This window comes from Bufo gargarizans, chromosome 1 (assembly GCF_014858855.1).
Source record: "Bufo gargarizans isolate SCDJY-AF-19 chromosome 1, ASM1485885v1, whole genome shotgun sequence".
Classification (NCBI taxonomy): Eukaryota; Metazoa; Chordata; class Amphibia; order Anura; family Bufonidae; genus Bufo; species Bufo gargarizans.
In genome coordinates, this window is record NC_058080.1 from 106584814 (window position 1) to 106597549 (window position 12736).

General features: G+C 43.0%; 1 protein-coding gene across 1 annotated transcript in view; it reads left to right on the forward strand.

Annotated features, from left to right (window-relative positions):
• GALNTL6 (polypeptide N-acetylgalactosaminyltransferase like 6) overlaps nt 1-12736 on the forward strand; it is a 1751703-nt gene that overhangs the window by 1714541 nt on the left and 24426 nt on the right. The gene's annotated exons all lie outside the window — the stretch shown is intronic.

The following is a 12736-nucleotide window of genomic DNA, read 5'->3' on the forward strand; positions in this document are numbered from 1 at the left end:
ACAATTTTATACATAAAAAAAACAATAAAAATAAACATCATTGGTATCTCTGCATCCAAAAATGTCCAAACTAATAAAATATAAGAATATTTATTGTGCACAGTGAACGCTGTAATGGGGAAAAAAAATAAAAATTTGCTATTTTGGTCATGTTGCCCCACAAAAATATTGAATAAAAAGTAATTTTTCTGTAGACAGAAAAATAAAAAAGTTATGTCTGTCCGAATATGGGAGTCCCAGCCGTTGGAGCTACACCAATCAGTAATTTATAACTTCAAAACTTGGTGCAACCCCTTTACCAGGACAAAATATCTCAACATATAATTAGTCTTTTATTTTTTCCTCCAAGATGGAGGACACGTTATGCCCTCAACATTTCATCCTTGACTTCCACCAAGTTTACTCTTTTTTGCAATGTATTGTCTTTGTTTAACCTGCAATAATGTTTGTGATTTGCACTTTTTTTTTTAATTAGCTCTTCATCATAAGAAAGCATATTGTCTCCATAGCACCACCTATAGGTAGCAACCCTGTAAGACAATGCATGACCCATTACAAAATGTTGAAACCAGACACCCAACAGTAGATACCACAGTTTTTTTTGTACTTGCATGTAATTTGCGTATTTTTCACCCACTGAACACTGCATGTGAGACTTTTTACACCAATTGGATCTCTGCAATTATTGCAACTATTAAAATGGCACATTTTAATAGTGATGTTTCTCTAGTATTAGATTAAAATAACATCAAATACTATAGGGAATATATATCAGTGCATCTGTGTTGTATTCCTGGCCATAAATGCATTGAATAATGTTACAATCAAACAAAACATCATATTTATGAAGACTATGCACCATACTTCCAGCAAATTCTACTGTGTCAAAAAAGGATCAGGGCTTCATAGTTGCAAACTTGCTAATTACACACTCGAGTCACGTTATTATGACCACCAGCTAATATCTAGTGTTGAGCGCGAATATTCGAATAGTGAATATTTATTGCGAATATCGCAACTTCGCTAATTCGCATTTTTTTACATCTGAAAACATGATTCCTCCCTGCTTCTTTCTTGTGGGTCAATGAGTCAATGAGTAATTCCTAGTGTCACTAAATTTCCTTCAGTGATAGTTGCCGCTATGATATATAAATCAGGTGTTAATTAAAATAAAAGTAGAGGAAAAAATATATGGCTTTCATTGTGTTCCTATTGAAATTATTGTGTTTGTGGCCAAGAGAAAAGAATCACTAATGCAAAGTAACTTTAAAGTCATAGGCCGGAAAACCATTAAACCATATTTGCAACAGACTGAACATATCATTAACATTTAGGTGGTAAAATCTATAAGAGATGCTTGAAAATTGCACTGAGAATTGGTATGCCATTTATCTTCAAATTACAAAAAACAGAATGTTATGCATTTTAACTGCTTCATAATCATATCCAATTACTGAAGAAGTATTTACATCATTATCACAGGGCCACAATGTTATAGCCAAGTGATGTGGTGTGTGCGGGGGCAATCTACATTAAAATGTTTATGATTATTATTCCCAATCTTCCAGATAACTCATTTTTGGAATTTTTTTAAGGGCAAGATAATAAGAACACAATCTAAACTGACCTCACCACATAAAGACATTAACCTGAGGACATTGATCAGTAGCGTCATAGGATGCTTGAATTTGTAAATCAGTAAAAATGGTGCACAGAGAGTTACATATATGAAAATTGCACACAGAGTGCACTTTGTAATATATTTAGCATCTTTCAGTCATGGAGGGAGTTTATCATGAGCGGAATATTTGACATCAGTTTTGCTTGTGTCTGTGTTGGCGTACTTTATGCCACATTTATTAAATGTCACATGTTGTCTTAGGGCTCATGCACACGAATGTGTCACCCGTGCCATGCATTAAGGACTGAAAAATTTGATTCTGAACAAAAGTGAATTACCTCGCACTTTGTGGTAACGAATCACAATTTTTCCTAACATGGCGACTTCAATGGCGGCTAAAATGGTGGCTACACATGTGAGGACATGGTGCAAGGAACTCTGGGAAGGCGGGATGACCCATAATGCCATGCATGCAGCCAATCAGCAGCCAGCCAGCCCGGTGATGTCACAGCCCTATAAATGACCATCTTAGATTCTGCCATTCACCATCGTACTTTGTTCAGGGACAGACATTTATGCAGGCGCTAGAGAGAGTAAAAGAAAACCTCATTGTGAAAAAAAAAAGCGGTTTATAAGTGCACGATAAGAATAGGGAGGAATCATTTCACATCATCTAAGTGCAGGGACAGATGTTTCAGGCGCTAGGGAGAGTGATAAAGAAAACCTCATTGTGAAAAAAAAAGCATTTTATAAGTGCACGATAAGGATAGGGAGGATTCATTTCACAGCATCTTAGTGCAGTGACAGACGTTTCAGGGGCTAGGGAGAGTCATACAGAAAACATCATTTGGGAAAAAAATATGATTTACAAGTGCAGGGAAAGATTATTTGGGGATCCAAATGGCCGTTATACAGCTCTGTCATTCCAGCCATTTGTTGTAGGGGTGCAAGTGTTATGTTGAAAAGCCTTTAGTGGCTTATATCTGTGGAGAAAGAAAAATATATACTCTGTTCACTTCTGCAGCTATATATGGTGAAAGCGTTTTGTGCCCTATTATAGTACAATACGAGAAAAATAGACACTGTTCACATTTGGTGTTATTTGCACTAAAAACATTTATTGTCATATTTCAGTACAATACAAGAAAAATAGACGCCATTCACATTTGGTGTTATTTGCACTAAAAACATTTATTGTCAGTGCAGTACAATATGAGAAAAATAGACGTTGTTTCACATTTGGTCTTTTTGAGGTTAAAAAAATTATTGTCAGTTCAGTACAATACACCAAAAATAGACACTGTTCACATTTGGTGTTATTTGCGCTAAAAAGATTTATTGTCAGTTCAGTACAATATGAGAAAAATAGACTTTGTTCACATTTGGTGTTATTTGCTCTAAAAGTGTTTCTTGTCATACTTCTAAAGAAAAAAAGAAAAATACACACCATTCACATTTGGTGCTATTTGCGCTAAAAGCGTTTCTTGTCATACTTTTAAAGAAGAAGAGAAAAATACACACCGTTCAAATTTTATGTTATTTGCGCTAAAAGCTTTTCTTCTCATATTTCTAGATAAAGAGAGAAAAATACATGCCACACTTTTTACACTAAAAACATTTATTGTCAGTTCAGTACAATACGAGAAAAATAGACACTGTTGACATTTGGTGTTATTTGCGGTAAAAACATTTATTGTCAGTTCAGTACAATACGAGAAAAATAGACACAGTTCATATTTGCTGTTATTTGCGCTTATAAGCCCTGTCATATTTCTAGATAAAAAGAGAAAAATACACGCAGTTCACATTTGGTGTTATTTGCGCAGAAATATTTTAGTGGCCTATTTCAATAGAATACGAGAACTATATACTCAGTTTACGTTTGCTGTTATTTGCTCAGAAATCATTTAGTGGCCTATTTGAGTACAAAAAGAAAAATATATTTGTCGTGTTTTAATTTCCACTTAACTTGTTTAGTTCAGCTGCAAGTATGTCTGGCAGAGAAGTGCCAGGCCATGCAGAGAGGAGTTGCAGAGGCCTGAGGCTGGGTTCAGACCTGAGCGTTTTACAGCGCGTTCCTACGTGCTGTAAAACGCTCAACAGGCAAGAACCAATGAATGATTCCCTATGGGAATGGTTCTCATCTGAGCGTTTTACAGCGCGTACGATCGCGCTGTAAAACGCCAGACGCCTCAAGAAGTACAGGAGCTTCTTTGGGGTGTCTTGTCGCGCGTTCCCGTACAATCGCGCATACAGAGCGTACGTTCAAATATGCTCAGGTCTGTTTCTGGCGCAAGCAGAGGTCGCAGCAGAGTAAGGGGGTGTGGCAGCAGGAGTGGTAGCGAGAGGCCCGATCTCCCGGTGTCATCTAACGGTCGTGTCTTGACCATCAACTCAGCGGTTCTTGATTGGTTAACTCGGTCACCCACATCATCCCAAGTGACATCAGACACCCGCAGCCAACAGTCGGTGGGTTCGTCAGACACAACCCTTAGTTGACATGGCCTGGGAGCAGGCCCTGTGCCCTCACCTGTCCTCAACCTGCCTCTGTCCTTTTCAGTTCCCTCACCGCGAGAAGTATTATATGCTGTAGACTAGGCTCCACTTTTCAGCGAGGTAGAGCTACTAGAGGGCAATCAGCAGCTACTGCCCAGCCAAGATCTGGAGGAGACATCCAGCGTTTACTTCGCTAGGCAGGCAAGTAGTGATGAGGAGAGTGGCGCGGGGGCTTGTGTGGAGAGCATTAAGGCTCCTGACACAGAGACCGTTGAGAAGGACATCAGTAATGTGCAGACACTACTCGATGATGATAAAGCCAAACGCACTTGGGAGCAGGGTGAAGAAGGGTCTTTGTCATTATCAGGAGAAGAGGGTGGCAGCTTACTCGTCAGCCAGCAGCAGAGCCAGCAAGTTGCTAGAGTTGCCAGGAGTCAGCAGGGTGGCAGCAGTGGGATGTCGGGAGCCAAATGGGCATGGCGTAGAACTTTGCAACAGCCTACCTGCCTGGAAAGGAGTGGTTCAGGGGTTCATGGAGGCAGCCACCAGAGGAGGTCAACATAGCCAGATGTAGAATATGTGGGCAGAAGGTGAAGCGTGGCCAGGGTGCAAATGTTGGCACCACGGACCTGCGTCAACATTTGCAGCGACATCATAAAGTCGCCTGGGAGAACCGTGGCTCTGATATGGTGGCCCAGCCTGCCGCAGCTACCACTACATCACCCAGTGGCACGCACCCAGATTCAGCTCTTCAAGGTTCCTCCACCTCAGCTGAAGGGAGCTGTCTGTCAATCCCATCTTCTGCTGGTCCAGATGCTCATGCTCCTACTCCTTGTCAATCATTCCGTCAGCAATCAATCACTGAAGCGATTGCCAAGAGACAGCAGTATGTGTGCTTGCATCCAAAGGCGCAGAAGCTGAACGTGCTCCTGTCCAAGTTGCTGGTGCTGCAGTCTCTCCCTTTCCAAGTGGTGGACTCTGCTCTGCACCTTTCAGAGAACTGATGGTTTGTGACGAGCCAAGGTGGAGAGTCCCAAGCCATCATTTCTTTGCCAAAAAGGCATTATCAGCCTTGCACACACATGTAGAACAGAAGGTAGGCCAGTACTTGAGCCTGTCGGTGTCTGCCAAAGTGCATGGCAGTGCCGACATGTGGAGCTGTAACTACGGTCAGGGACAATACATGTCCTTTATGGCGCACTGGGTGAATGTGGTTCCTGCACAGCCACACCAGCAACTTGGCAAGGTGAAGCAGCTTCCGTATCCAGGTTGTCACGCCGTTGGTCCTGCGACAATGTCCGCCTCTGCCTCCTCATCCTCCACCATGTCCTCAGCATCCACTGCAGGGACAAGTCACAGTGCCCCTCCAGCATACCATATGTGCAGGGCTCGGCTGTGTCACGCTGTTCTGCACCTGGTTTGACTTGGCGAACGGAGTCACACAGAGGAGAAACTGCTCCGTGTGATGCATCAAGAAATCGAATCCTGGCTTTCTCCGCTACAACTGAAAATCGAACCATGCTGACAACAGGAAGAATATGGTCAAGGAGGGCTGAACCATGCCCCCTGTATGTTACACATGTTCAATCTGGTTATCAAGCGGTTCCTCAAGTCTTCCACCCATCTGTAAGACAGCCTAAATATGGCAGGAAACTTTGCATGCACTTCAGCCGCAAAACACACCCTCCTTGAGCTGCAGCGGCAGAATGGCATCCCCGAACATAGGCTGATATGCGACATTTACACCCATTGGAATTCCACATTCCATATGTTGGACCGACTATACGAACAGAGAAAGGCCATCAACGATTTCTTGATGATCCAAGCGGATAGGAGTACTACACTGTCTAACTTCGACATCAGCCAGTGGCAGCTCATGCGTGACACCTGCTGTTTGCTCAGGCCCTTTGAGATGGCCACGTTAATTGTCAGTCGCCAGGACTACGGAATGAACAACGTCATTCCACTGTCTCATGTCCTGAAACAGATGCTGGTAACAATGGCTGGTCAGGGGACAGGAGACATGGCGCCTCGATCTCTTCGCCACATGAGCCCTGTGGGGGCGTAACTGGAAGAGGAGGAGGAGCAGGAGGGGGATTACATTGGAGCACAGGCAATGTGTAGCCAAATGGGTGTTTTTTCTACTCAGCTGACAGGACAGGAGGAGCAGGAGAAGCCAGAGGAGCTACTGGGTGATGAGGAAGATGAGACAGAGGACCCGGACACACCGTGGCAGTATGTAGTGGAGATGGAGGCAGGGAGTCCCTTTGAGTCACTTGCACAAATAGCATGATGCATGCTCACTTACTTGCGTAGTAACAGCCGAATTATCACGATTCAGCAGAGGGATGACTTCTGGCTCTCCACCTTGTTGGACCCTCGCTACCGGTCCTAAATGGGGGCCTTTTTTACACTCGCTGAGAGGGAGGACAAACTGAACTACTACAGAGACATCCTATGTAGTCAGTTGGCCGCTGCCTATCTGCGTCATTGTCCATCCTCTCACAGGTCTGACCGGGGGGGCCCTCTGTGCTCACGTTCCACTGCCATGGCTGTTGAGGAGGGGTGGCAGTAGCAGTACCAGCTCCATCAGGAGCAGCCTGAGTCTACAGTAGCTGATAAGTAGCTTTCTTCACTCGCATAGTGTAGAAACTACTCACCAGAATAAGCAGCAGCTAGACATAAAGCAGACCCTGAACCAGCAGGTGGTGGCATACTTAGACAGCACCCTGCCACCCCACATTGAAGATCCGTTGGGCTACTGGGTAGCCAAACTGGATTTGTTGCCGCAACTTGCAGAGTTTGCCCTGGAAAAGCTGTCCTGCCCAGCCAGTAATGTGTCATCAGAGCAGGTGTTTAGTGCGTCGTGGGCCATAGTTACCCCAAGGAGAATTTGACTGTCCACCCAAAATGTGGAGAGACTGACCTTTTGTCAAGATGAATCAGGCGTGAATCAGCCAGACTCTCCAACCATTAATTCCTGATACAGCAGACTAGATAATTCATGGTGCCACACTAACACTTTGATACAAGAGACCGGTTTCTTCTGACAACCTGCCTCAGCTTCTACTTTGATGCTGCAACCCGCCTGATGCCACACAAATGATGCCAAGTGCTCCTTCTTTCACCCACCTTCGTCAATGGGTACTGGTATTGCCTCCCACTGCCCCACTCTGTTACCGGGTCACTTTGTGGTCTCCTGATGCAGCTGCTGCTGCCGCCTCCAAACTATGTAACCTTGCCACTCTGTGGTCTCCGGATGCTGCTGCCATATCCACTCTGTCACCTTGCCACTCTGTGGCCTCCTGATGCTGCTGCCACCTCCAAACTATGTCACCTTGCCACTCTGTGGTCTCCTCATGCTACTGCTACGTCCAGACTCGGTCATTGTGCCACTCTGTGACCTACTTATGCTGCTGCCACCTCCCGACTCTGTCATTGTGCCACTCTGTGGCCTCCTCATTCTGCTGCCAACTCCAGACCCTGTCATTGGGCCACTCTGTAGTATCTTCATGCTGCTTCCACCTCACCACTATGTCATAGGTCCACTCTGTGGACTTCTCATGCTGTTCCCACCCTCTCCCCACTTCAAGACAGGGCCACTATTTTCCCTTTCGGCCTGGCTGACATCATGATTTTTATGATTTATTTGACCTTTCTTCTGATCTGTCAGAAGAAGGGAAAAATAAGAGGCACAACGGATCCTGTCTGTGTAGCAGCTCTAAGGCCTGTTTGGTCCCATCAGAATTGGCTTATGATTTGGTAGCCAAAAGCAGGAGTGGGTACAAAACACAGAAGACATGCAAATATAGCATTTTAGATCCACTCCTGTTTTTTTTTTTTTTTTTTTTTTTTTTTCCTTGGCATTAGCAATACTGATGAATTATTGAGCAAATGCTGACCGAGTAAAGGCGTATTGTCCACAGACAGGATCCATTTTTTGCGGATTATTGTTCTGACAGATCATAGGAAGGACAAAATAATCAGTGATGTCAACACAAGCTTACTGCTGACACCTTCTCCACTCTGTCGGGGGGCTCTACTTGTATAAGTGTTTAGTAGAACAGGTACTGTACATCTATGTGGAATCAGCTGACGAGGGTGTAAAAGTAGTGTGCTTCTTCTTTACACTAACATCGACCTGTAAGACTGAGTTAATTATTGAGTTATTTGGTCAGTTTTGGCCCCGTGACTGCCCAAATAAGTGAAGTGTGCAGTGATTCTAATAGCGACGCCTGTTATCTGCATGTCATACTGACTGACAGAATTATTTCACTACCCCAGCACTCTCCCTATGCGTGTTACTGCAAGGCACAGTGTTCTACGCCATATAAAGGCTCTATGCAGCCCTTAAATAGCCATTTTTTAATGCGATTTGTCGCAAATTAATTCGGATCAAAGCAAATTTTTCTGGACAATTCGGCAAACCAGCCAAATCAAATTTTTGAGAAATTCGCTCATCTCTAGTACCCAGGGTAGGATTGCCAGAGTAGTGTAGGGTAGCCTACAATGTCTCTGTAGATGTTGTATACATGTGTCACCGTGCTCCTACATGGATATCCTTGGATCCCAAACATGAAGTGGTCCGAAGCAGTGCAAAAAGGGTAACTAAACTTGGATGATGAATAAGTTGAATAAATTAAGTCCACACTTGTAGTAATGTTAAACACAGCTTTACTTGGCATAAACTGTAATCCAAACAGTTTCCAAATGGTATCTTGGATCTTGGTCATCAGCACTGGCGTAATCTGGCAGGCAAACACTTCTCTGCAACAATATCAGCTCTACTATGCGGTAGCTCTCTCAGCTCTGATATGCTTGGCTGGCTTAACTAGGAACTCTCCCTCTTCTGCTGGAACTTAGTTTAGCTGTCTATAGTATGTATCTTACTTTATCTTTAATACTAGGAACTTCTTGTCCTGGCTTTGAGTACCTCAAGCTCTAGCTTCAGCTTGGATAAAAGCAATGCAAGCCCAGGAAGGGACAAGCAACCATGTAGATATCGCAGGCAGGGCCTGCAGGCCTAGCAGAGCAGGCAGTGCTCTGCTAGCCGACACACAACCTCTCCCTAAGGAGGGTGGACTAGACTGACCACTGACTAACTAAACTCCTCCCTCTCTAAAGAGGGCTGGAAGGGAACAAGAAGGTTCCTCTCCAGAGAAACTATCTTTGTACAGATTTGCTGCCACCTGCTGGTGAACCAGGCACATTACATGTGAGCATAACATTTTCAAGGAAATTCATATACACATTGCAGGAAATGACATTAAATATGAGAGATGACACAGGATGCACCAACCAAGATAGTGGGGGTAGAAAGAAAGTGGTAATGCCCACTCTGGGTCATTACATTCGCCGGCACTTAAGAGGCAAGACATCCTCGTTTTGTGCTTAGGGTATTTGAAAATATACAATTCCAAAGATAAGTACATATACAGACGTGGACAAAATTGTTGGTACCCTTTGGTCAATGAAAGAAAAAGTCACAATGGTCACAGAAATAACTTTAATCTGACAAAAGTAATAATAAATTAAAATTCTATAAATGTTAACCAATGAAAGTCAGACATTGTTTTTCAACCATGCTTCAACAGAATTATGTAAAAAAATAAACTCATGAAACAGGCATGGACAAAAATGATGGTACCCCTAGAAAACACAGAACATAATGTGACCAAAGGGACATGTTAATTCAAGGTGTGTCCACTAATTAGCATCACAGGTGTCTACAACCTTGTAATCAGCCATTGGGCCTATATATATGGCTCCAGGTAATCACTGTGTTGTTTGGTGATATGGTGTGTACCACACTCGACATGGACCAGAGGAAGCAAAGGAAAGAGCTGTCTCAAGAGATCAGAAAGAAAATTATAGACAAGCATGTTAAAGGTAAAGGCTATAAGACCATCTCCAAGCAACTAGATGTTCCTGTGAGTACAGTTGCACATATTATTCATAAGTTTAAGATCCATGGGACTGTAGCCAACCTCCCTGGACGTGGCCGCAGGAGGAAAATTGATGACAAATCTAAGAGACGGATAATCCGAATGGTAACAAAAGAGCCTAGAAAGACTTCTAAAGAGATTCAAGGTGAACTTCATGCTCAAGGAACATCAGTGTCAGATCGCACCATCCGTCGTTGTTTGAGCCAAAGTGGACTACATGGGAGACGACCAAGGAGGACACCATTGTTGAAAACGAATCATAAAAAAGCAAGACTGGAATATGCCAAACTACATGTTGACAAGCCACAAAGCTTCTGGGAGAATGTCCTGTGGACAGATGAGACAAAAATCGAAGTTTTTGCCAAGGCACATCAGCTGTATGTTCACAGACGAAAAAATGAAGCATATCAAGAAAAGAACACTGTCCCTACTGTGAAACATGGAGGAGGCTCTGTTATGTTCTGGGGCTGCTTTGCTGCGTCTGGCACAGGGTGTCTTGAATCTGTGCAGGGTACAATGAAATCTCAAGACTATCAAGGAATTCTAGAGAGAAATGTACTAGCCAGTGTCAGAAAGCTTGGTCTCAGTCGCAGGTCATGGGTCTTGCAACAGGACAATGACCCAAAACACACCGCTAAAAACACCCAAGAATGGCTAAGAGGAAAAAATTGGACTATTCTAAAGTGGCCTTCTATGAGCCCTGACCTCAATCCTATTGAGCATCTTTGGAAGGAGCTGAAACATGCAGTCTGGAAAAGGCACCCTTCAAACCGGACACAACTGGAGCAGTTTGCTCATGAGGAGTGGGCCAAAATACCTGCTGAGAGGTGCAGATGTCTCATTGACAGTTACAGGAAGCGTTTGATTGCAGTGATTGCCTCAAAAGGTTGCGCAACAAAATATTAAGTTAGGGGTACCATCATTTTTGTCCATGCCTGTTTCATGAGTTTATTTTTTTACATAATTCTGTTGAAGCATGGTTGAAAAACAATGTCTGACTTTCATTGGTTAACATTTATAGAATTTTAATTTATTATTACTTTTGTCAGATTAAAGTTATTTCTGTGACCATTGTGACTTTTTCTTTCATTGACCAAAGGGTACCAACAATTTTGTCCACGTCTGTATGTATATATATATATAATATAGTTTTGGCCAAAAGTTTTGAGAATGACACAAATATTCGTTTTCACAAAGTTTGCTGCTAAACTGCTTTTAAATCTTTGTTTCAGTTGTTTCTGTGATGTAGTGAAATATAATTACTTGCACTTCATACGTTTCAAAGGCTTTTATCGACAATTACATGACATTTATGCAAAGAGTCAGTATTTGCAGTGTTGGCCCTTCTTTATCAGGACCTCTGCAATTCGACTGGGCATGCTCTCAATCAACTTCTGGGCCAATTCCTGACTGATAGCAACCCATTCTTTCATAATCACTTATTGTAGTTTGTCAGAATTAGTTGGTTTTTGTTTGTCCACCCACCTCTTGATGATTGACCACAAGTTCTCAATGGGATTAAGATCTGGGGAGTTTTGACCCAAAATGTCAACGTTTTGGTCCTCGAGCCACTTAGTTATCACTTTTGCCTTATGGCATGGTGCTCCATCGTGCTGGAAAATGCATTGTTCTTCACCAAACTGTTGTTGGATTGTTGGAAGAAGTTGCTGTTGGAGGGTGTTTTGGTACTATTCTTTATTCATGGCTGTGTTTTGGGGCAAAATTGTGAGTGAGCCCACTCCCTTGGATGAGAAGCAACCAAACACATGAATGGTCTCAGGATGCTTTACTGTTGGCATGACACAGGACTGATAGTAGCAATCACCTTTTCTTCTCCGGACAAGCCTTTTTCCTGATGCCCCAAACAATCGGAAAGAGGCTTTGTCGGAGAATATGACTTTGCCCCAGTCCTCAGAAGTCCATTCACTATATTTTCTGCAGAAGATCAATCTGTCCCTGATGTTTTTTTGGGAAAAAAGTGGCTTCTTTGCTGCCCTTTTTGACACCAGGCCATCTTCCAAAAATCTTCGCCTCACTGTGCGTGCAGATGCGGTTACACCTGCCTGCTTCAATTCCTGAGCAAGCTCTGCATTGGTGGCACTCCGATCCCGCAGCTGAATCCTCTTTAGGAGACGATCCTGGCGCTTGCTGGACTTTCTTGGATCCCCTGAAGCCTTCTTGACAAGAATTGAACCTCTTTCCTTGACGTTCTTGATGATCCTATAAATTGTTGATTGAGGTGCAATCTTAGTAGGCACAATATCCTTGCCTGTGAAGCCATTTTTATGCAAAACAATGATGGCTGCACGCGTTTCTTTGCAGGTCACCATGGTTAAAAATGGAATAACAATGATTTCAAGCATCACCCTCCTTTTAACAGGTCAAGTCTGCCATTTTAACCCAATCAGCCTGACATAATGATCTCCAGCCTTGTGCTCGTCAACATTCTCACCTGAGTTAACAAGACGATGCTAAAATGATCTCAGCAGGTCCTTTAATTACAGCAATGAAATGCAGTGGAAAGTTTTTTTGGGGATTAAGTTAATTTTCATGGCAAATAAGGACTATGTAATTCATCTGATCACTCTTCATAACATTCTGGAGTATTTGCAAATTGCTATTATAAAACTTTTCCAATTTCCAATATTTATGTAATTCTCAAAACTTTTAGCCA